General features: G+C 33.7%; 1 pseudogene; it reads left to right on the top strand.

Moving 5' to 3' along the window:
- LOC103218729 (putative solute carrier organic anion transporter family member 1B7) overlaps window positions 1-22897 on the top strand; it is an 83280-nt pseudogene that overhangs the window by 12261 nt on the left and 48122 nt on the right.

The raw sequence follows: 22897 nt of genomic DNA on the forward strand, positions 1-22897 counted from the left end.
GAAGTCATTATATGACGACTTAAAGCAACAGGAAAGTGAAGGATTTAAAGCTGGAGAATTTAATGTCACTAAAGGATAATGTGAAAATTTTAGAAAGAGATTTGTCTCAGAAAAGCATCAAGATAACTGGAGAAGCAGCTTCTGCGAATCAGGAGGTAACGGAAATGTTCTAGATAGCATTAAGAAAATCACTGACAAGTTGGATTCCTAGGTATTTTATTCTCTTTGAAGCAATTGTGAATGGAAGTTCATTCCTGATTTGGCTCTCTGTTTGTCTGTTACTGGTGTATAAGAATGCTTGTGATTTTTGCACATTAATTTTGTATCCTGAGACTTTGCTGAAGTTGCTTATCAGCTTAAGGAGATTTTGGGCTGAGACAATGGGGTTTTCTAAATATATAATCATGTCATCTGCAAAGAGGGACAATTTGACTTCTTCTTTTCCTAACTGAATCCCCTTGATTTCTTTCTCTTGCCTGATTGCCCTAGCCAGAACTTCCAACACTATGTTGAATAGGAGTGGTGAGAGAGGGCATCCCTGTCTTGTGCCAGTTTTCAAAGGGAATTTTTCCAGTTTTTGCCCATTCAGTATGATATTGGCTGTAGGGTTACAAGGGATGTAAAGGACCTCTTCAAGGAGAACTACAAACCACTGCTCAGTGAAATCAAAGAGGACACAAACAAATGGAAGAACATACCATGCTCATGGATAGGAAGAATCAATATTGTGAAAATGGCCATACTGCCCAAGGTAACTTATAGATTCAATGCCATCCCCATCAAGCTACCAATGAGCTTCTTCACAGAATTGGAAAAAACTGCTGTAAAGTTCATATGGAACCAAAAAAGAGCCCGCATCTCCAAGACAATCCTAAGTCAAAAGAACAAAGCTGGAGGCATCACGCTACCTGACTTCAAACTATACTACAAGGCCACAGTAACCAAAACAGCATGGTACTGGTACCAAAACAGAGATATAGACCAATGGAACAGAACAGAGTCCTCAGAAATAATACCACACATCTACAGCCATCTGATCTTTGACAAACCTGAGAGAAACAAGAAATGGGGAAAGGATTCCCTATTTAATAAATGGTGCTGGGAAAATTGGCTAGCCATAAGTAGAAAGCTGAAACTGGATCCTTTCCTTACTCCTTATACGAAAATTAATTCAAGATGGATTAGGGACTTAAATGTTAGACCTAATACCATAAAAATCCTAGAGGAAAACCTAGGTAGTACCATTCAGGACATAGGCATGGGTAAAGACTTCATGTCTAAAACACCAAAAGCAACAGCAGCAAAAGCCAAAATTGACAAATGGGATCTCATTAAACTAAAGAGCTTCTGCACAGCAAAAGAAACTACCATCAGAGTGAACAGGCAACCTACAGAATGGGAGAAAATTTTTGCAATCTACTCATCTGACAAAGGGCTAATATCCAGAACCTACAAAGAACTCAAACAAATTTACAAGAAAAAAACAAACAACCCCATCAAAAAGTGGGCAAAGGATATGAACAGACATTTCTCAAAAGAAGACATTCATACAGCCAACAGACACATGAAAAAATGCTCATCATCACTGGCCATCAGAGAAATGCAAATCAAAACCACAATGAGATACCATCCCACACCAGTTAGAATGGCAATCATTAAAAAGTCAGGAAACAACAGGTGCTGGAGAGGATGTGGAGAAATAGGAACACTTTTACACTGTTGGTGGGATTGTAAACTAGTTCAACCATTATGGAAAACAGTATGGTGATTCCTCAAGGATCTAGAACTAGATGTACCATATGACCCAGCCATCCCATTACTGGGTATATACCCAAAGGATTATAAATTATGCTGCTATAAAGACACATGCACACATATGTTTATTGCAGCACTATTCACAATAGCAAAGACTTGGAATCAACCCAAATGTCCATCAGTGACAGATTGGATTAAGAAAATGTGGCACATATACACCATGGAATACTATGCAGCCATAAAAAAGGATGAGTTTGTGTCCTTTGTAGGGACGTGGATGCAGCTGGAAACCATCATTCTTAGCAAACTATCACAAGAACAGAAAACCAAACACCGCATGTTCTCACTCATAGGTGGGAACTGAACAATGAGATCACTTGGACTCGGGAAGGGGAACATCACACACCGGGGCCTATCATGGGGAGGGGGGAGGGGGGAGGGATTGCATTGGGAGTTATACCTGATGTAAATGACGAGTTGATGGGTGCAGCACACCAACATGGCACAAGTATACATATGTAACAAACCTGCACGTTATGCACATGTACCCTACAACTTAAAGTATAATAATAATAAATAAATTTAAAAAAAAAAAAAAAAAAGAAAATCACTGACAAGAAAGGACATCTACCCGAACAGGTTTTTAATTAGATGAAAATCCCTATTCTGGAGGAAAAAAAGCCACAATGTACACTTATTAATAAAGAAGATACGTGAGCACCAGGATTTAAGGAGGAAGGGATAGGCTAACTGATGTTCTGTGCAAATACAGTGAGGTTTATGATCAGAACTGTTCTTACCTATGCAACTGCTAATCCCTAAGCCTTGAAGAGGAAAGATGAAAAACAATTGTTAGTCTTTGGGTGGTACACTAAGAAGCCCTGAACAATAAGAACATTTTTTTTTTTTTTTACTAAAAAGTTCTGACAGTTTCCATCGATACTTTGTTCCTCAAGACAAGGAGGATGTTGGCAGAAAGGGTTAGCTTTTTTAAGTTCTTTTGGTAATAGACAATGCTCTTGGTCATCCAGAACTCCATTAATTGAGTACTGAAGGTGCTGAAGTGGTCTGCTTTATCCCAAACACAATTCTCTAATTCAGCCTATAGATCTGAGGTTGTAAGGACATTTAAGGCTCATTACACGTTACACTATAGAAAGTATTGTTGATACTGTAGAAGAGAACTCCTATAGAGAGAACATTATAAAAATCTGAAAGGATTACACTGTTGAAGTTGCCATCATCTTTATAGAAAAGGCCACAAAAAGCTGTCAAGCAGGAAACAAATTTCTACTGGAGAAAACTGTGTCCTGATGTAGTGCATAACTTCACAGGATTCACAACATGGTCATTCAAGGAAATTACGAAGAGATTGTGGATATGGCAAACAAAGACGTGAATAATTTCAAAAGATGGATCTTGGAGACATTCAAGAGCTAATTGGCATTACACCAGAGGAATTAGTAGAAGACTACTTGATGAAGAGAAGTCCTTCTGAACTGGTCTCAGATGATGAGGAAAAAACATCGAAGAATCAGTGTCAGAAACAAGTTGACATTAGACAGTCCAGCAGAAGTGTTCTGATTATTCAAGACTGTTTTGACGTCTTTTACAACATGGAACCTTCTGCAATGTGGGCACTGAAACAAAAGCAAACAGTGGAAGAAGGATTGGTATCATATATAAATATTTTTAGAGAAATGATTAAACAACAAAGTCAAATAGCAGTTTCGATATATTTCTGTAAAGGTACACGGTGTGTAGCTGCCTTTCCTGTCTTCCTTTTTACCCCCTCCACTGCCTCCACCTCTACCACCCTACAGAAAGCAAGAACAATGCCTTCCCTCCCTCCTCCACCTACTCAATGTGAAGAGATGAGGATGAAAAACTTTATGAGACCCACTTTTATTTCATGAATAGTAAATATATTTCCTTGTGATTTTCTAAACATCATTTTCTCTAGCTTACTTTATAGTAAGAATACAGTCTCTAGTACATATAACATGCAAAATATATGTTGACTGTTTATGCTATTGGTAAGATTTCTGGTCAACAGTAGGCTATCAGTAGCTATGTTTTGGGGGAACCAACAGTTATACACAGATTGTCAACTGTGTGCGGGGTCAGCCACCATAAATCCCATGTTATCCAAAGGCCAACTGTACAATACAGTATTATTAACTATAGGCGCAATGTTGTATGGCAGATCTCTAGAACTTACTCATTTTGTATAACTGAAACTCTACACCCATTGACTAGCAACTCCCTATTTCCCCTTTCACTCAACCACTGGAAATCACCATTCTACTTTCTGCTTTCATGAGTTTGACTCTTTTATATGCCTCACATTAATGTAATCACTCGGTATTTATTCTTCTGTGATGGGCTTATTTCACTTAGCATAATGTCAGCAAAGTTCACACATGTTATCACATATTGCAGGATTTATTTTCAAGACTGAAGAGTATTCCATTGTATGTATTTATCATATCTTCTTAATTTATTCATCTTTCAGTAGTCATTGGGTTGTTTTCATATCAAAGCTGTTGTGAAGAGGGTTGAAATGAACATGCAAGTGCTAATATCTCTGAGATCCTGATTTCAATTCTTTTGAATATACACGCAGAAGTGAGGTTGCTGCATCATGTAGTAGTTCTATATTTAATTTTTTCAGGAATCTTCATACTGTTTTTTATTCTGGCTGCACCATTTTGCATTCTACCAACAGTTTGTAAGTGTTCAAATATTTCCATATCCCTGTCAACATTTTTTCTTATTCTTTTATTTTTTTGATAATAGCCATCCTAATGGGTATATGGTGACATCTAATTGTGCTTTTGATTTTCATTACCCTGATAATAAGCGATGTTGAACATCTTTTCATATCCCTGTTGTTATTTCTGTGCCTTCTTGGGAGAAATTTCTATTCAGGTCTTTAGCCTATTCTTAAATCAGATTATTTTTATTTTTTTGCTATGGAGTTTTAAGCATGTCTTATATCTTTTAGAAATTAACCGCTTATCACATATACACTTTGCAAATAAATTTTCATATATTCTGTATGCCTTTTTACTCTACTGATTGTTTATTTTGCAGGGCAGAAGCTTTTTAGTTTGATGGATTTCCATTAGTTTAATTTTGCCTCTGTTGCCTGTGCTTTTGGTGTTATGTCCATGAAATTGTTGACATGACCATTTTAATGAAACTATTTCCCTAGGTTTTATTCTAGGAGTTTTAGTTTCTGATTTTTAATTTTAGTCTTCAAAGCAGTTCGAGTTGATTTTTTTTTTGTTATATGTAAGATAAGAGTATAACTTCATGTAAATATCCAATTTTCTCAACACCATTGTCGGAGAAACAAACATTTCAGCATTGTGGCCCCTTGTCAAAGATCAGATGACTGTATATTATTCTACTGGTTTCTATATCCACCTTTGTGCCAGTACCATACTGTATTAATACTTTAGCTTTGGAAAGAATTTATAATCAGGAAGTGTGAGCTATCAGCTTTGTTTCTTCTCAAGGTTGCTTGGCTATTTGATGTCATTTTTTGGTTTCATATGAACTTTAGGGTTATTTTTTATATTTTTGTAAAAGTGTCCTTGGGATTTTGATAGGTATTGCATTGAATCTGTAGATACATTTAGGTAGTATGGAGATTTAACATTATTAGATTCATTAGTCCATGGACACAGGATATATCTTTCTGTTTGTGGCTTCTTCGATCTGTTTCATCAATGTTTTGAAGTATTCAGTGTACAAGTCTTTCACCTGCTTAGTTACATTTATCGTGTTTTATTTCTTTTTATTTAATTATGAATGGGATTGTTTTCCCAATTTCCTTTTCAGATAGTTATTTGTTAGTGAATAGAAAGGCAATGCATTTCTTATGACTTTTTTATATTGCAACTTTACAAAAATTGTTTATTTAATTTTAACAGTTTGTGTGTGTGTGTGTGTGTGTGTGTGAAGTCTAGGATTTCCTACATATAAAGTCATCATCTGCAAATAGGGACAATTTTACTTCTTCCTTTCTAGTTTGATGCCTTTTAGTATTATTTTTTCTTGATTATTAGCTCTGGCATACAATTCCAGGGCTATGTTGAATGTAATTGGTGAGAATAGTCATCCTTTCCTTTTTCCTAAAAGCTTTCAGTTTTTCACTCTTGAATTCGATGTCTGCTATGGGTTTCTCATGTATGGCCATGATTATATTGAGCAAATTTCCCTCCATTACTAGCTTGTAGGAAGTTTTTATAATGAGAGTGTTGAATTTTATCAAATGCTTTTTTGAAATTTACTGACATGATTGTGTGATTTTGTCTTTTATTTTGTTAATACGGTTTATTGCATTGATTGATTTTTGTGTGTTGAACTTGGCATTTCAGGTGTAAATCCACCTTGGTTATGGCATAACATCCTTTTAATGTGATCTCAAATTGGGTTTGGTAGTATTTTGTTGAGGATTCTTTGCATCTGTATTCATCAGAGATACTGGCTTGTAGGTTTCTTTTGATGATTTTTGTCTCGCTTTGATATCAGGGTAATGCTGGCCTCACAAAATGAGTTTGAAGGTGTTCCTTCCTTTCAATTTTTGGCAAGAGGTTGAGAAGGATTGTCATTAATTTTTTCTTTAAATGTTTCTAACATTCACTAGTAAAGCCATCTGGTCCTCAGCTTTTTGTTGTTTAGAGGTTGTTGATTAGTGATTTCAGCTTTTTACTATTTGTAGGTCTATTCAGACTTTCTTCATGATGTAGTCATGGTGGGTTTTTTTTTTTTTTTTTTTTTTGTATCTAGGAATGTATTCATTCCTTCTCAGTTATTTAATTTTTTATATATAATTGTGCATAGTAATCTCATGATTATTTTATTTCTGTGATATTAGTTATAATTTCTCTGCATTCTTTTCTTATTTTAGTTGAACCTTCTCTTTCTTACTCTAAAGTTCATCAATTTTGTTCACTTTTTGAAAAACATTTCAACTCTTAGTTGTGTTGATTTTTTTCTATTCTTTATTTTATTTGCTCATTTTCTAACCTTTTCTTTCTGCTAACTTTGGGCTCAATTTGGTTTGCTTTTTATGGTTTCTTGAAGTTTACAGTTATGTTTATTTGACATCATTCTTTTTTTTTTTACTGCTGTAGTTATGTAAAATGTATTGGTATTTATTGACAATAAACAATTTCCCAGATGCTTCTAGTGACCAGAAATTAGAGAAGTTAACCTCTGAATATAGTCTACAGGAATAAAACTCACTCTGCTAACATAGGATTTATCATTATAAACTTCCCTCTTACTGCTGCTCTTGTTGCATCTCATGTTTTCTAATATTATGTTTTCAGTCTCATTTGTCTCAAAATATTTTCTAAATACCCTTTTGGTTGATTTGAACAATCAATGTTTCAAAGATGTACGGTTTAATATGCATATTTATGTGAAATTTCCAGTTTTGCTTCTGCTATTGATTTCCAGTTTTATTTCGTTGTGATTGCAAAAGATAATTAGTGGGATTTTATTCTTAAATTTGTTAAGACTTGTGTGGTGTTACATGTGATCTAACTAAAAATTCTTCCATTTCTGCTTGAGAAGAATGTGTATTCTACTGTTAATGAATAAAGTGCTCACTGTCAGTTGGATCCAATTGATCTATAATGTTGTTCTCTGTTTCCTCATTGATATTCTCCCTGGTTGTTCTATTGTAACTAAAAGTGGAGATATTAAGGTCCCCTACTATTACAGTCAGCCTATTATGGAGGGCCACTGCATGTAACCATTTTATATAAGGGACTTGAGTGTCTCTGTATTTTAGTATCCATGGAGGGTACTGGAACCAATTCCCCGCGGGTACCAAGAGATGACTGTATTTTATTCCTCTATATTTCTTCCTTCAGTTCTGTCCACGTTTGCTTTATATATTTATATTCTCTGAGGTTGAGTCTATAATATATCTATAATTGTATCTTCCTGGTGAATTAATTTTTAAAATCATTTTATAATGTCATTTTTTGTTTCTTGAGACAGTTTTGATGTAAAGTTTATTTTGTCTAATATATGTATATCTACCCCTGTCTTATTTTGGTTACCATTTGTATTGAATGCCTTTTTCCAGCCCTTCATTTTCAGCCTATGTTGTGTTATTATATCTAAAGTGAGTCTCTTAGAGACAGCAGGTACTTGTATCTTGTTTTATCCAATTATCCACTCTCTATCTTTTGTTTGGAGAATTTAATCCATTTATATTTAGAGTAATTATTGATAAAGAAGGATTAACTTTCTATTTTTAAACTGTTTTCCTGTGTCTTGCAGTGATTTTCCCCTCTTTTCCTGTTGTGCTGTTTTTCTTTATGGTTTGTTGATTTTTGTAATCATACATTTATTTGTTTTTCCTTTTTTGCTACTTCTATAAACGTTTTCTGGGTATCATGGGACTTACATAAAATATAACAGTCTCTTTTAAGCTGATAATAAATCAACTTTCATTGCATAGAAAAATTCTACACTTATTAGCCTGCTCATACTTTATCTTAGGGAAGTCATAGTTTACATCGGTTTATATTGTGTATACATAAATATATTTTAGATATACTTATTTTAATGCTTTTGTCACTTAAATTTTCATAATAGAATTAAAATAACTTGCCCACAATTGATATACTAATATATTAATCTGTAATTGTCTATGTATTTGCATTTCCAATGACTTTTGTCCTTTGAATGCCTTATATTGCTATTTGGCATCATTTTGTATTAAGTAGAAAATTTCCCTTTATTTATTTTATTTTTTTTTACACAGGTTTATGGGTTTAGTATTCCCTCAACTTTTGTTTGTCAGGGGGTTTTATGTCTCTTTTTTTTTTACTACACAGGTACATATTGTTTTTGTTTATTTTTTGAATTTTAAATTCTTAATTTTCGTGGGTACATAATAGTTGTATATATTTATGGGCACATGAGCTATTTTGATAAATACATGTAATGTGTAATAATCACATCATGCAAAATGGGGTATCCATCCCCTCAAGCCTTTAATCATTATGTTATAAACAATTCAGTTATACTCTTTTAGTTATTTTAATATGTACAATTAAATTATTGTTAACTATAGTCACCCAGGTGTGCCATCAATAAATCTTATTCATCCATCCTAACTACTATTTTTGTACCCATTAACCATCTCCACTTTCCCCCCAAACCCCTCCTGCACTTACTACCCTCTGGTAACCATTCTTCTACTCTCTATCTCGATGAATTGAATTGTTTTGATGTCTAGATTCCATAAATAAGTGAGAAAATGTGATATTTGACTTTCTGTCCCTGGCCTATTTTACTTAATGTAATGACCTCTAGTTCCATCCATTGTGTTGCAAATGACTGGATCTCATTCATATTTATGGCTGAATAGTACTCCATTGTGTATATGTATAGTATTTTCACTTTATCTGGTGTTAGTTGCAGGTTGCTTCCAAATGTTGGCTATTGTAAATAGTGCTAAATCAAAAGTAGGAGTGTGGTTATCTCTACAATATATTGATTTATTTTCTTTGGGATATATACTAAGTAGTGGAATTGCTGGATTGTATGGTAGATTTATTTTTAGTTTTTTGAGGAACCTCCAAACTGTTCTCCAGCAAGGTTGTACTAATTTACATTCCCACCAACAGTGTGCCAGGGTTACCTTTTTTCCACGTGTTCATCAGCATTTGTTATTGCCTTTCTTTTGGATATAAACCATTTTAACTTCAGTGAGATATCTTATTGTAGTTTTAATTTTCATTTATCTGATGATCAATGATGTTGAGTATCTTTTCATATGTTTGTTTATCATTTGTATGCCTTCTTTCAAGAAATGTCCATTCAAACCATTGGCCCATTTTTTTTAATGGATTATTAGATTTTTTCCTATAGCGTTGTTTGACCTTCTTATATATTCTGGTGATTAACCTCTTGCCAGATGAGTAGTGTGCAAATATTTTTGCATATTCTGTGGGTTGTCTCTTTACTTTATTGGTAGTTTCCTTTGCTTTACAGAAGCTTTTAACTCGATGGAATCCCATTTGGCCATTTTTGCTTGTATTTCCTGTGCTTGTGAAGTATTACTCAAAAATTTTTGCCCATCCTAATGTTCTGAAGATTTGCCTTAAGATTTTCTTATAATAGTTTCATAGTTTGAGGTCTTAGATTTACGTCTTCAATGCATTTTGATTTTATTTTTTTATATGGCAAGAGATAAGGGTTGAGTTTCATTCTTCTGCATATAGATATGCAGTTTTCCTAGCACCGTTATTGAAGAGACAATCTTTTCCCCAGTATATGTTCTTTGGCACCTTTGTTAAAAATCAGTTTTCTCTAGGTGTGTGGATTTCTTTCTGTGTTATCTTTTCTTTTCCATTGGTCTATGTATCTGTTTTTATGCCAGTACCATGCTGTTTTGGTTAGTGTAGCTCTGTAGAATAATTTGAAGTGAGATAATGTGATTCCTTCAGTTTTTCTGCTCAGGATATCTTTGCCTATTCTGTGTCTTTTGTGATTCTATGTAAATTTTAAGATTTTTTTTTCTGTTTTTGTGAAGAATGTCATCAACATTATAATAGAGACTGCATTGAATCTGTAGATTGTTTTGGGTTGTATGGACATTTTAACCACATTGATTCTTCCAATGCATGAACATGGAATGTAATTCCATTTTTCTGTCTTGATTTCAATTTCTATCCACAGTGTTTTAAAGTTTTCATTGTTGAGATATTTCCCTTCTTTAGTTAAGTAGACCTCCACACATTTAATTTTTTTGTGACCATTGTAAATGGGATTTAATTATTGTATTCAGATTGTTCACTATTGACATATAGAAATGGTACTAATTTTTATATGTTGATTTTGTATCCTGCAATTTTACTAAATTTGTTTAACAGTTCAAATAGTTTTCTTTTTCTTTGGTGGGGTCTAGATTTTTCCAAATATATGATTATATCACCTGTAAACAAGGATAATTTGACTTCTTTTCCTTTTGGATGCCCTGTATATCTTTCTCTTGTCTAATTGCTCTAGCTAGGTCTTCCAGTACGATGTTGAATAACAGTGGTGAAACTGGGTGGACTGGTCATATTCCAGATATTAGAAAAAAGATTTCAGTTTTTGCCCAATCAGTATGCTACTAACTCTGTGGGCCTGTTATCTGTGACTTTTATTACATTTGGGTATATTCCTTGTATATCCAGCTTTTTGATGGTTTTTACCATGAAGCATTGTTTAATTTTATCAAATGATTTTTTAGCTTTCATTGAAATGATTATATGGATTTTATCCTTCACTCTGTTGATATCTGTGTCATGATTGATTTGCATGTGTTAAACCATTCTTACATCCCTGGGATAAATCCAACTTGGTCATGATGAGTAATCTTTTTAATGTATTATTTAATTTGGTTTGCTAGCAGTATGTTGAGGACTTCTGAATCGATATTCATCAGAGGTACTGGCTTGTAGTTTTCTTTCTTTGATATGTGTTTGTCTGGTTTTCGTAGCAGGGTAATTCCGACCTTGTCTTAGGTTGGTTTTGCCACTAAAATGAATGGCAAATACTGCAATTACTTTTGCACCAACCTAATAGAATGAGTTTAGAAATATTGTCTCCTTATCTATATTTTATAATAGTTTGAGCAGAATTGATATTAATTCTTCTTTAAATGTTTGGTAGAATTCAGCAGTGAACCCAGCAGGTCCTTAACTTTTCTTTACTAGGAGACTTTTAATTACAGCTTTAATTTCATTACTTGTTATCAGTCTGTTCAGGTCTTGGATCTCAGTTCAGTCTTGATAGGTTTCATATATTTAGGAATTTATTCATTTCCTCTTGATTTTTCAATTTATTGACATATGTTTGCTCATAGTAGCCTCTAGTGGACCTTTAAATTTCTGCAATATCATTTGTAATGTATTCTTTTTCATCTCTGATTTTACATATCTGGGTCTTTTCACATTAGTCTGGATAAATTTCTGTCAATTGTATTTATGTTTTCAAAAAACAGATTTTTTGTATTATTCATCTTTTGCACTGTTTTCTTTATCTCACATTTATTTATTTCTTCTTTCATCTTTATTATTTATTTTCTTCCATTAATTTTGGGTTTAGTTTGCTCTTGTTTTTCTAGTTCTTCAAAATGTATCATTAGATTAATTATTTGAAGTTTTTCTTCTTTTTGATGTGAGCACTTAAAGGTATGAATTTCTCTCTTGGTATTACTTTTACTGTATCTCATAGGTTTTGGTGTGTGCTTCCATTATCATTCATTTCAAGAAATTTTTCAATTTCCTTTGTAATTTGTTCATTGACCCACTGGTAATTCAGGGGCATATTGTTTAATTTCCATGTGTTTGAATAGTTTCCAAAATTCCTCTTGTTATTGATTTCTAGTTTTATTCTGCTGTGGCCAGAGAAGATGCTTGATGTGATTGCTTTTTTTTCTTAATGTTTTAAGACTTCTTTTGTGACCTAATATATAATCTCTCTTTAAGAATGATTCATTTGCTGATGAGAGAAAATGTTTATTTTGGAGCCCTTGAATAAAATATTCTGTAAATATGTACTAGGTCCACTTGTTCCATAGCTCAGGTTAAGTCTGTTTCTTTCTTGATTTTCTGTCTAATAGATTTTTTCAATGCTGAAAGTGAGTTTTTGATATTTCTGGCTATTATTATATTGAAGTCTGTCTCTCTCTTTCACTCTAATAATATTTGCTTTATATTTCTTGGTGCTTCAGTGTTGGGTGCATATATATTTACAATCCGTTTATTCCCTTGCCTAATTGAACCACTTGTTATTACATAATGACATTATTTGTCTCTTCTTTCAGTTTTTGTCTTGAAATCTATTTTGTCTGATGTAAGTATAGCAACATTGGCATGTAATAACATCTTTTGCCATCCCTTCATTTTCAGCCTGTGTTTATGGTGAATTATGTTTCTTGTAGTCAACAGATCATTAGGTCTTGTTATATCGCCCATTCAGACACTCTATTTCTTTTGACTGGAGACTGTAGTTAATTTACATTCAATTTTATTAAAGGTAGGGACTTACTCCTGCTATCTTGTTATTTGTTTTCTTATGGTTTTGGGGTCTTCTCTTCTCCCTTCTTGTCTTTTAGTGAAGGTCATTTTCTCTAATGGAATAATTTAATTTCTTCCTTTTATTTTTTTAGTTTTTGGTCTGTCATATGTATTTTGATTTGAGATTACCATGAGGCATGCACATACTTATTTATAACCCATTATTTTAAACTGGTAATAGCTTAAGATGAATGCATTAAAAAAATGCAAAAAAAGAAAAACTAATAGGCTGGGCACAGTGGCTCATGCCTGTAATCCCAGCACTTTGGGAGGCAGAGGCAGGTGTCACCAGAGGTCAAAAGTTCAAGACCAGCCTTGACAACATGGTGAAATCTCATCTCTACTAAAAATACAAAAATTAGCCAAGTGTGGTGGCAGGCGCCTGTAGTCTCAGCTACTCAGGAGGCTGAGTCAGGAGAATCTCATGAAGGTGGAGGTTGCAGTGAGCTGACATCGCACCACTGCACTCTAGCCTGGGTGACAAGAGCAAGACTCTGTCTCAAAAAAAAAAAAAAAAAAAAAAAAAAACTGATAAAACCTCTATACTACAACATCATCCTCTTATGTTTAAGCATTTTTTTAGTCTCTCTTTGGATCTTATGTACTGTGTATATCTCAAAAAGATTTGTAGTTACTATTTTTTATTGTTTCATCACTTAGTCTTTCTACTTGAGTAGTTTGCACACCATAATTACAACAGTATAATATTCAGTATTTTTCTGTGTGCCTACTTTTGACACTGAGTTTTTTAACTTTGGATGATTTCTTCTAGCTCATTAACATTATTTTCTTTTAGATTTTAGAACTCCCCTTAGCATTTCTTATAGGACAATCCTGGAGTGCATAAAATCCCCCAGTCTTCTTTTTATTAAACTGGGAAGGTCTTTATTTCTTATGTTTGAATTATATTTTTGCTGGACATAATATTCTAGGGTAAAAGTGTTTTTCTTTCTTTATCCTTCGCATTTGAGAGTTGGGTTGCTAAGTGCCTTGAGGTACTCTTCTTCAGGTTATATTTGCTTGGTTTTCATTAACATCCTTGTACTTGAATGTTGATATTTTCTCTAGGTTTGAAAAGTTCTGTAATGTTATCCCTTTGAATAAACTTTCTGCCCTTTCTCTATCTCCCTTTTAAGGTAAATAACTCTTAGTTTTGCCCTTTTGAGGTTATTTTCTGTATCTTTTAGGTGTGCATCATTCTTTATTTTTTTGTCTCTTGTGACTGTGTAATTTCAAACAGCCTATCTTCAAGCTCATTATTCTTTCTTTTGCTTGATCAGTTCTGCTCATAAGAGACTCTGAAGCATTCTTTAGTATGTCGGTTGAAGTTTTCAACTCTTAAACTTGTTCTTGATGGATTTTAATAATTTTAGTCTCTTTCCTTTGTTTTGAGAATTTTTTTATTTTTAATTTTTTGAGTATATAATAGTTGTATATATTTGTGGGGTACATAAGATGTTTTGATACAGGCATGCAATATGAAATAAACACATCATGGATAATGGGGTATTAAGCCCTCCAGCATTTATCCTTTGAGATACAAATAATCTAACTACATTCATTAAGTTATTTTAAAATATAAAATTAATTTATTATTTACTATAGTCACCCTATTGTACTATCAAATAGTAGGTCTTATTCTTTCTATTTTTTTGGTACTGATCAACTGTCCCCACCTCCCACCTCTAATCCTCTGCTACCCTTCCCAGCTTCTGGCAACATCCTTCTTCTCATTATGCCTACAAGTTCAATTGATTTGATTTTTAGATCCCACAAATAAGTGAGAACATGTGATGTTTGTCTTTCTGTACCTGGCTTACTTCACTTAACAATCTCCAGTTCTCTCCATGTTGATGTAAATGACTGGATGTCGTTCTTTTTATGACTGTATAGTACTCCATATGTGCCAAATCTTTTTTATGAATTCATTTATTGATGGACACTTAGGTTCCTTCCCAATCATAGCTATTGCAAACAGTGCTACAACAAACATAGGAGTGCAGATATGTCTTAAATATACTGATTCCCTTTCTTTTAGGTATATACCCAGCAGTGGGATTGTTAAATCATATAGTAGCCCAATTTTGAGTATTTTGAGGAAACTCCAAACTGTTATCCATAGTGGTTGTACTAGTTTACATTAATACCAACAGTGTATGAAGGTTCGTTTCCTTTTCTCTACGTTCTCACCAGCGTTTGTTATTGCCTGCCTTTTGAATAAAAGCCATTTTAACAGGGGTGAGATATATCATTCATCAGATATCTCATTGTAGTTTTGATTTGCATTTCTCTAATGATTAACGATGTTGAACACCTTTTCATTTGCATGTTTGTCATTTGTATGTCTTCTTTTGGGAAATGTCTATTCAAGTCTTTTGCCCTCGTTTTGATCAGATTTTTAGAATTTTTTCTATAGAATTTTTTGAGCTCTTTATATATTCAGGTTATTAATCCCTTGTCAGAGGGGGAGTTTGTAAATATTTTCTCCCATTGCATAAGTTGTCTCCTCACTTTTCTGGTTGTGTCTTTTGCTGTGTGAAGTTTTTTAACTTGATGTGATCCCATTTGTGTATTTTTACTTTGGTCGCTTGTGTTTATCAGGTATTGCTCAATAACTTTTTTCGCCCAGACTAATGTCCTGATGATTTTCACCAGTATTTTCTTGTAGTAGTTTCATAGTTTGAAGTCTTAGATGTATGTCTTTAATCAATTTTGATTTGATTTTTGCATATGGTGAGAGACAGGGGCCTGGTTTTATTCTTCTGCTTATGGATATCCCATTTTCTCAGCACCATTTATTAAACAGACTGTCTTTTCCTCAGTGCACACTTTTGGCACCTTTTACTAAAACGAATTAACTATAGTTGTGTGGATTCTGGAGTCTCTATTTTGTTCCACTGGTCTATGTATTCATTTTTATGCCAGTAGCATAGTGAATGTTGTTTGGTTTCCATAGCTCTGTAGTAAAATTTGAAGTCAGGTAATAGGATTCCTCCAGATTTTTTTTTTCCTTAGGATAACTTTGGCTATTCTGTGTCTTTGTGTTGCATATGAACTTCAGATTTGATTTTTCTATTTCTGTGAAGAATATTATTGTTATTTTGATAGAGATTGCATTGAATCAGTAGATTGCTTTGGGTAGTATGGACATTGAAACAACATTAATTCTTCCAATCCACGGACATAGAATATTTTTTCAATTTTTGTTGCCCTCCTCAATTTCTTTCATCAATGTTTTAAAGTTTTCATTATAGAGATCTTTCACTTCTTTTGTTAAATTAATTCCAAAGTATTTGTGTCTATTGTAAATGGGATTACTTTTTTATTTCTTTTTCAAATTGTTCACTGTTAACGTATAGAAATGGTACTGGTTTCTATGTTGTTTTTATACTGTGCAACTTAACTAAATTTGTTTATCAGGTTGAGTAGCTTCCTTGTAGCATATTTAGGTTTTTCTACATTTTAGATCATATCATATGCAAACAACTGTAATTTGACTTCTTCCTTTCCAATTTGGATGCCTTTTATATCTTTGTTGTCTGATTGCTCTAGCTAGGACTTCCAGTATACTATGGTGAGTAAAAATGGTGACAATGGACATCCTGGTAGTGTTACAGATTATAGAGGAAAGGCTTTCAGTTTTCCCCTTTCAGTATGATACTAGCTGTAAGTCTGTCATATATGGCTTTTATTATGTTGGGCTATGTTTCTTCTATCCTCAGTCTTTTTTAAGGTGTTTTATTATGCAGTAATGTTAAATTTTACCAAATGCTTTTTCATCATCAGTTGAAATGACCACATGATTTTTATGTTTGATGCTGTTGATACAATGTGTTCGGTTGATTTATTTCCATATAAACCATCCTCGCCTTCCTGGGATAAATGCCACTTGGTCATGGTGAATGATCATTTTAATATATTGTTGAATTTGGTTTGTTAGGATTTTGTTGAGGATTTTTGCATAATTACTCACCAGAGTTATTGGCCTGTAGTTTCCCTTTCTTGATATGTGTTTCTCTGGTCATGGTATGAGGGTAATACTGGCCTCATAGAATGAATTTTGAAGTATTCCCTCTTCCTCTATTTTTTGGAATAGTTTGAGTAGTATTGGTATTCATTATTTTATTCTCTTTGTTAAATTTATCTGATAGAATTCTGGATTCCTTCTCTGTGTCATCTTGAATTTCTTTGAGTTTCCTCAGAACAGTCATGTTGAAATCTGTCTGAAAGAACACATACGTCTGTTTCACCAGGATTAGTTCTTAGTGCCTTATTTAATTTAGTTGGTGAGGTCATGTTTCTCTGGCTGACCTTGGTGCTCATAAATGTTCATTGTTGTCTGGGCCTTGATGAGTTAGATATTTATTGTAGTTTTTGCAGTCTGGGTTTGCTTTTACCCATCCATCTTGAGTTTACTTCCTAGTTATTTGAAGTGACTTAGGTCCCGTGATCAGTGATACTGTGGTTTGTGCAGTCTTATAAAGGTACTGCCTTGGTGGCCTCAGATAAGATCCAGACGAATTTTCTCAATTACTAGACAAAGACTCTTGTTCTTTTCCTCTATATTCTCCAAAACAATGAAATCTCTCTCTTTCTGTACTGAGCTGCCTAGAACTTGAGGCTCAGTGATGCAAGCACCCTTTTGCCCACCACATTTTCAGACAACAATGAGGATTCGTATTTTTTCCATGAATAGTTATTAAGTGATCCATGGGCTTAAGACTTCAATGATGACAGCTGTCCAGTCATGAAACCTGAAAAGTCACCAAGCACACAAGCTCAGGAAATGAGAACAATGTCATGACTGATTTCTGGCCCACAGCAACTGCAAGATGTCATCAAATGTTAGACTGATTCTAGTTTCAGAGATAACAAAATACGAAAAGAAGAAATAGTGTCTTAGAATTTATGACATATACTTTACTTTATTCATCTATGGAGGACTGCAATCATTATCATTATTTAGGACCTACTGTATTTCAAAATGATTTTTGACTGGCTTCTTCTATTTATTCTAGGCACTATCAGGATAACTCCTAAGGACTCTCGTTGGGTTGGAGCTTGGTGGCTTGGTTTCCTTGTGTCTGGAATATTATCCATTATTTCTTCTATACCATTCTTTTTCCTGCTCCCAAATCCAAATAAACCACAGAAAGAAAGGAAAGTTTCACTATTTTTGCATGTGCTAAAAACAAATGATAAAAGGAATCAAATAGCTAATTTGACTAACCGAGGGAAAAATATTACCAAAAATGTGACCGGTAAGTAATTTACATTCATTGTCAACTTGGAGGTGTTAATTTCAATGAAAGGGAGTAATGAGTATTCAAAAGTAATAAAGCATACTGAAATCATCAAGAGTTAGCTTTCTGGCTGGGCGCGGTGGCTCAAGCCTGTAATCCCAGCACTTTGGGAGGCGGAGACGGGCAGATCACGAGGTCAGGAGATCGAGACCATCCTGGCTAACACGGTGAAACCCCGTCTCTACTAAAAATACAAAAAACTGGCTGGGCGAGGTGGCGGGTGCCTGTAGTCCCAGCTACTCGGGAGGCTGAGGCAGGAGAATGGCATAAACCCGGGAGGCGGAGCTTGCAGTGAGCTGAGATCCGGCCACTGTACTCCAGGCTGGGCAACAGAGCGAGACTCTGTCTCAAAAAAAAAAAAAAAGAGTTACCTTTCTTCTGCACTAAATTTAGCTGAATTATTTTTCTAAAAGTCATACTAAAGTTGACAAATATTTCTTGAGCACATAACAAGCAGACGTGGATTAGGATTTTGCTCTTGAGCAGGCAGAAACCAATCAAAGGCTACAAATAAAACATCATTTCCTTATAAGCCAATGAGTATATATTCATTGTAATATTATGTAGTGTAAACTGTGAGGGTTAAAAAGATTATAATATTTCATTCATTCACTTATTCAACAAAAGGTACCAGCCACCACACTATGCCCTGGTGATAGAACGTCACTTTTGTTTTTCAAAAACCTAGTGGATAATATTGAGAAGTATATAGATCATTGTAATAAAGTATCTTAAGTAGTGGTAAGGTAATACTTAACTATTCTCAAGTGCAGAGATAGAATAAGGAGAAGGAATTCAGGAGAGGTTTCTCTGTAGTTAATTGGAGTAAGATTATTTTTCTTGCTAACCAAAATTATATATATGATTTAATTAAAATTATATATATGATTTTGTTAAAATTATATATATAATTTATATATATATAATTGTAGCTTATCTAAGTATTCAAAAATGAAGTGGAAGCAATAGTTTTAATTAAAGTAATTGAAGTCAGTAATGTGAATTAGGATACTTTACCACTTGATAGTGACTCCTCTTTTGAATATAAGCCCTGGCAGGCTAATGGAGAACCACTGAGAAGCAGTAATTGAGAGAATGATCTGGCAGCAGCCAGAGCAAAATATTTGAAATGGTAAGGTATTGACAGTGGTTTTCAGATCGGGACAAAATGGTGAAATCATAAAACCTAAAGTAGTGCAATCAGCACCTAAACTCTTGGCAAATGTTTCAAGTTTTTACTGAAGTAAGATTACAAACTTCCCAAGGTAACCCATGCTTTCGTTCTCGTCAGTTCTTTCACTTCCTGTTTGTTGTTGTTATTATTGTCTCCTCTCTACTACACTAACCCAAGGGCAATGGGATGATGGAGCCTTTTATATTCACTCATGAGAGTGAATTGTTCAATTTCAACTGCACTGGTAGCTTGAAATTGTCCATGGTAGGAGAATTTACCACCATACATTACCATGGAAATTGAGAAATCCTACAAATCAAGTTTTCCAACCAACAAATCAGTTGTTAAACATTTACCAGCATACCACTGTTTTAAAAGTTTTGTAATTTAACAAGCATACTAAAAATAGAATATCAAGGAATTTTTATTTTGTGTATGCTATGTTTCTACTTTATCTAATCAAATCCATAATAACTAATGGATTTTCAAACCTGTAAGAGTCAGAGTTGACTGTGAATCCAAAAATAATAAAGAGGATAATGAAGATACAAAAATGGTACAATTGTAACATTGTCTATATTATGAGCTGGTGTTTTTGGGGGGGTAGTGATGTGAATTGTAAAGAGAATCTTAATTATTAACAAGTGCCTGTTAGGAATGGATAACATACCTAAATACCTATAGTCAGAAGAAAAAATATATTGGATTTATTCTCTATGTTCTCGATTAAAACTAAGACTAATTGGGAAGTTTAGCACTTTGGCCTAACAATTTTAAATATTGTTTATTCTTACTATACATTTTCTTACCTCTTTTCTGTTCTGTGTCATTTCCTTAACTGTATTTTGTATTATTATAATCAGAGGAAACTATTTTTTAAAGAAACTACTGTTAGTACTGTTCATATCTAATGAAAATCTTTAGAGGTCTATAGAGAACAAGGTCTTTCAAAGCCCGTATCATCCATCTCTCAATAACCATTTCTGGGCCTGTCTTGCTGTACTCTAAAACTTCCTGTGTTTCTAAGTAGTTCCTGCCACTTTTAACGTCTGTTATAGTTGATTGACCTGGCAATCACAGTACTAGAACATAAAATTTCTGCCATGGACAGAAGTTAGAAATTTGTTATCACACCTATTTGTAGGCATAGGTTGTTGTACTATTACTGTCATAATGTCCCTTGGGACCAACATTTTTATCCCCTCCCTCTCTTTCTTGCATCTTAATACAGGGGATTTATAATACTGCCAGATTTACTGAGGCAGTATTTTATGGTGCAAAAGCTGTATACCAGGGAAAAAATAAGTCTGAGCCCTCATACTAATTTTGTCTTTAAAATTTTTGAACATCATAGATTGTATTTTTGTATCTTAGATTATGCTGTCTTTAATTTAAATTTATATTTAACAATTTTATTTTAATATAATAATTATATTATTCAGTACTAATACATAAGGGACATCACATTTCTTTTCTTTTCTTCTTCTTCTTCCCCTCCTCCTCCTCCTCCTTCTTTCCTCTTTTCCTTCTCCTTCTCCTTCTTCCTCTTCCTCTTCCTCTCCTTCTCCTTCACTGTGACAGGGTCTGGCTCTGTCCCCTAGGTTAAAATGCAGTGGCATGTATATGACTTGCTGCAGCCTTGATTTCCCAGGCTTAAGTTATTCTCCCTCATCAGCCCTCCAAGTAGCTGAAATGATGGGAGTGTGCCACCATGCTAGTCTAATTTTTGTATATTTTGTAGAGGGGGGATTTTGCCATGTTGTGCAGTCTGGTCTCTAACTCCTGGGCTCAAGCAGTCTGCATGCCTCTGCCACTCAAAGTGTAGGGATTAGAGGCATTTTAGCCACTGCACCCTGTGAACATCACATTTCTGATTCACTTTTTTTTTTTCTGGGACTCCTAGTATATTGCCTAGTACCCAATTGAAAACCAAACATTAGTGGAATGAATGAATAAATTAATTAATCTATATGTAATAGTATGGTAGAGTGTCAAGGATAACCAAATGTTAAGCGAACAAAGTAAGTTACAAAACAGCATTTATGCATGATGCTATTTGGAAGTAAAATGAACTAAACCAATAAATAATAATATGCATATGAAAAATATTGAAGGGATATAGTTATACTGTTAACAGTAGCATTGAAGGGTACTCTTTCTGTGTTATGTAGTTTTGTAATTTTAAATCTTATATAACTCATATTTACAAAATTCAGATATTAATATATTTAAATTACATTGAAATATTTTGTTTACTTTTATAATTCTACAGGTTTTTTCCAGTCTTTGAAAAGCATCCTTACCAATCCCCTGTATGTTATATTTGTAATTTTTACATTGTTACACATGAGCAGCTACATTGCTTCTATTACTTATATCATTAAAATCATGGAGCAACAGTATGGTCGGTCTGCATCTGAGACTAACTTTTTGTTGGGTAAGATATATTTTTACCTGTTTGCTTGACAAATGAAACATTACTGAGTACTTGTGTTAAAAGACACATTTTATTGTGAAGGTGATTTCACATTTTGCTACATATACTTTTAGTATCTCTCGTAACATCTCTCAATATTGTGATATAACCACTGTTCTGCATTTGAAGTTGCATCTCATGTTACATGAGTTCTAAAAACAAAGTTGCTTTTGAATAAAACATTTAGGTGTGGTATCTGCGTAATTGGATCTTATAGTGCTGAGATCCTGAGACAAACCCTTTTGTAATCTAATCGTCATAATCCTGTTATTCATGGACTGAAATAAGGCCTCAGCCACTTACAAAACATATGATATTGATTTTTTTTAAAAAGAATCAATTTAAATGTATCACAAAATATGCATGATTCAAAAAAATATATTTTAGAGAGTATTTTTTTCCTACAGTATCTATTTTCAGTGTCATATTGAGACCTGCCTATTAAGAAGAAGTTATAACACTTTGTAGAAACTATTCTACAAATCTATTATACAAAACTATCAATTTGTAGAAGCATTGTAGAAGTTTGACAAATACGTGATGAGTTTAAAAAATTTATCAAGTGGTATGTGACTAGGTCATGAGTACATGAGAAAATAAGAATTAGAAAATGAATATACTGAAGCACTAGACCAGGCACCTGGATGATCTCCCTGTTGAACCTCAAAGTTTAAACTTAAAAGTTAACTTTTGACTCCCAATAACTTGATCTGAATTTTTTGTTAGAGGAAACGTCATCTTTAATAACTCTTACAGGACATAGTAAAATTGTAGGAGGAATTGACCATTTTTAATCCTGTATGTTGATCTTTTTTATTGTACCCTGGTACAATGTGTACCCTAGTATATATGTGTTTTGATGAATAAGGATGAGACATTGCTTCAGGAATTCAATTCTAAATCTCTGGGAAAATTTGAAGTAAGCTTCAGAGGTTTGGAACTCTATTGTGAGAGATGTAAAGGATTTTAGATGGCAGGCTCAAAATTTCATAGGAAAAAAGAGTTTGTTTTGTTGTTGTTGATTTCCAGAAAAAAAGAATGTGCTTCATAGAAATAATCTGTTCAGACACACAAATATCCTTAG

The sequence above is a fragment of the Chlorocebus sabaeus genome, chromosome 11 (genome assembly GCF_047675955.1).
Source record: "Chlorocebus sabaeus isolate Y175 chromosome 11, mChlSab1.0.hap1, whole genome shotgun sequence".
Taxonomy (NCBI): Eukaryota; Metazoa; Chordata; class Mammalia; order Primates; family Cercopithecidae; genus Chlorocebus; species Chlorocebus sabaeus.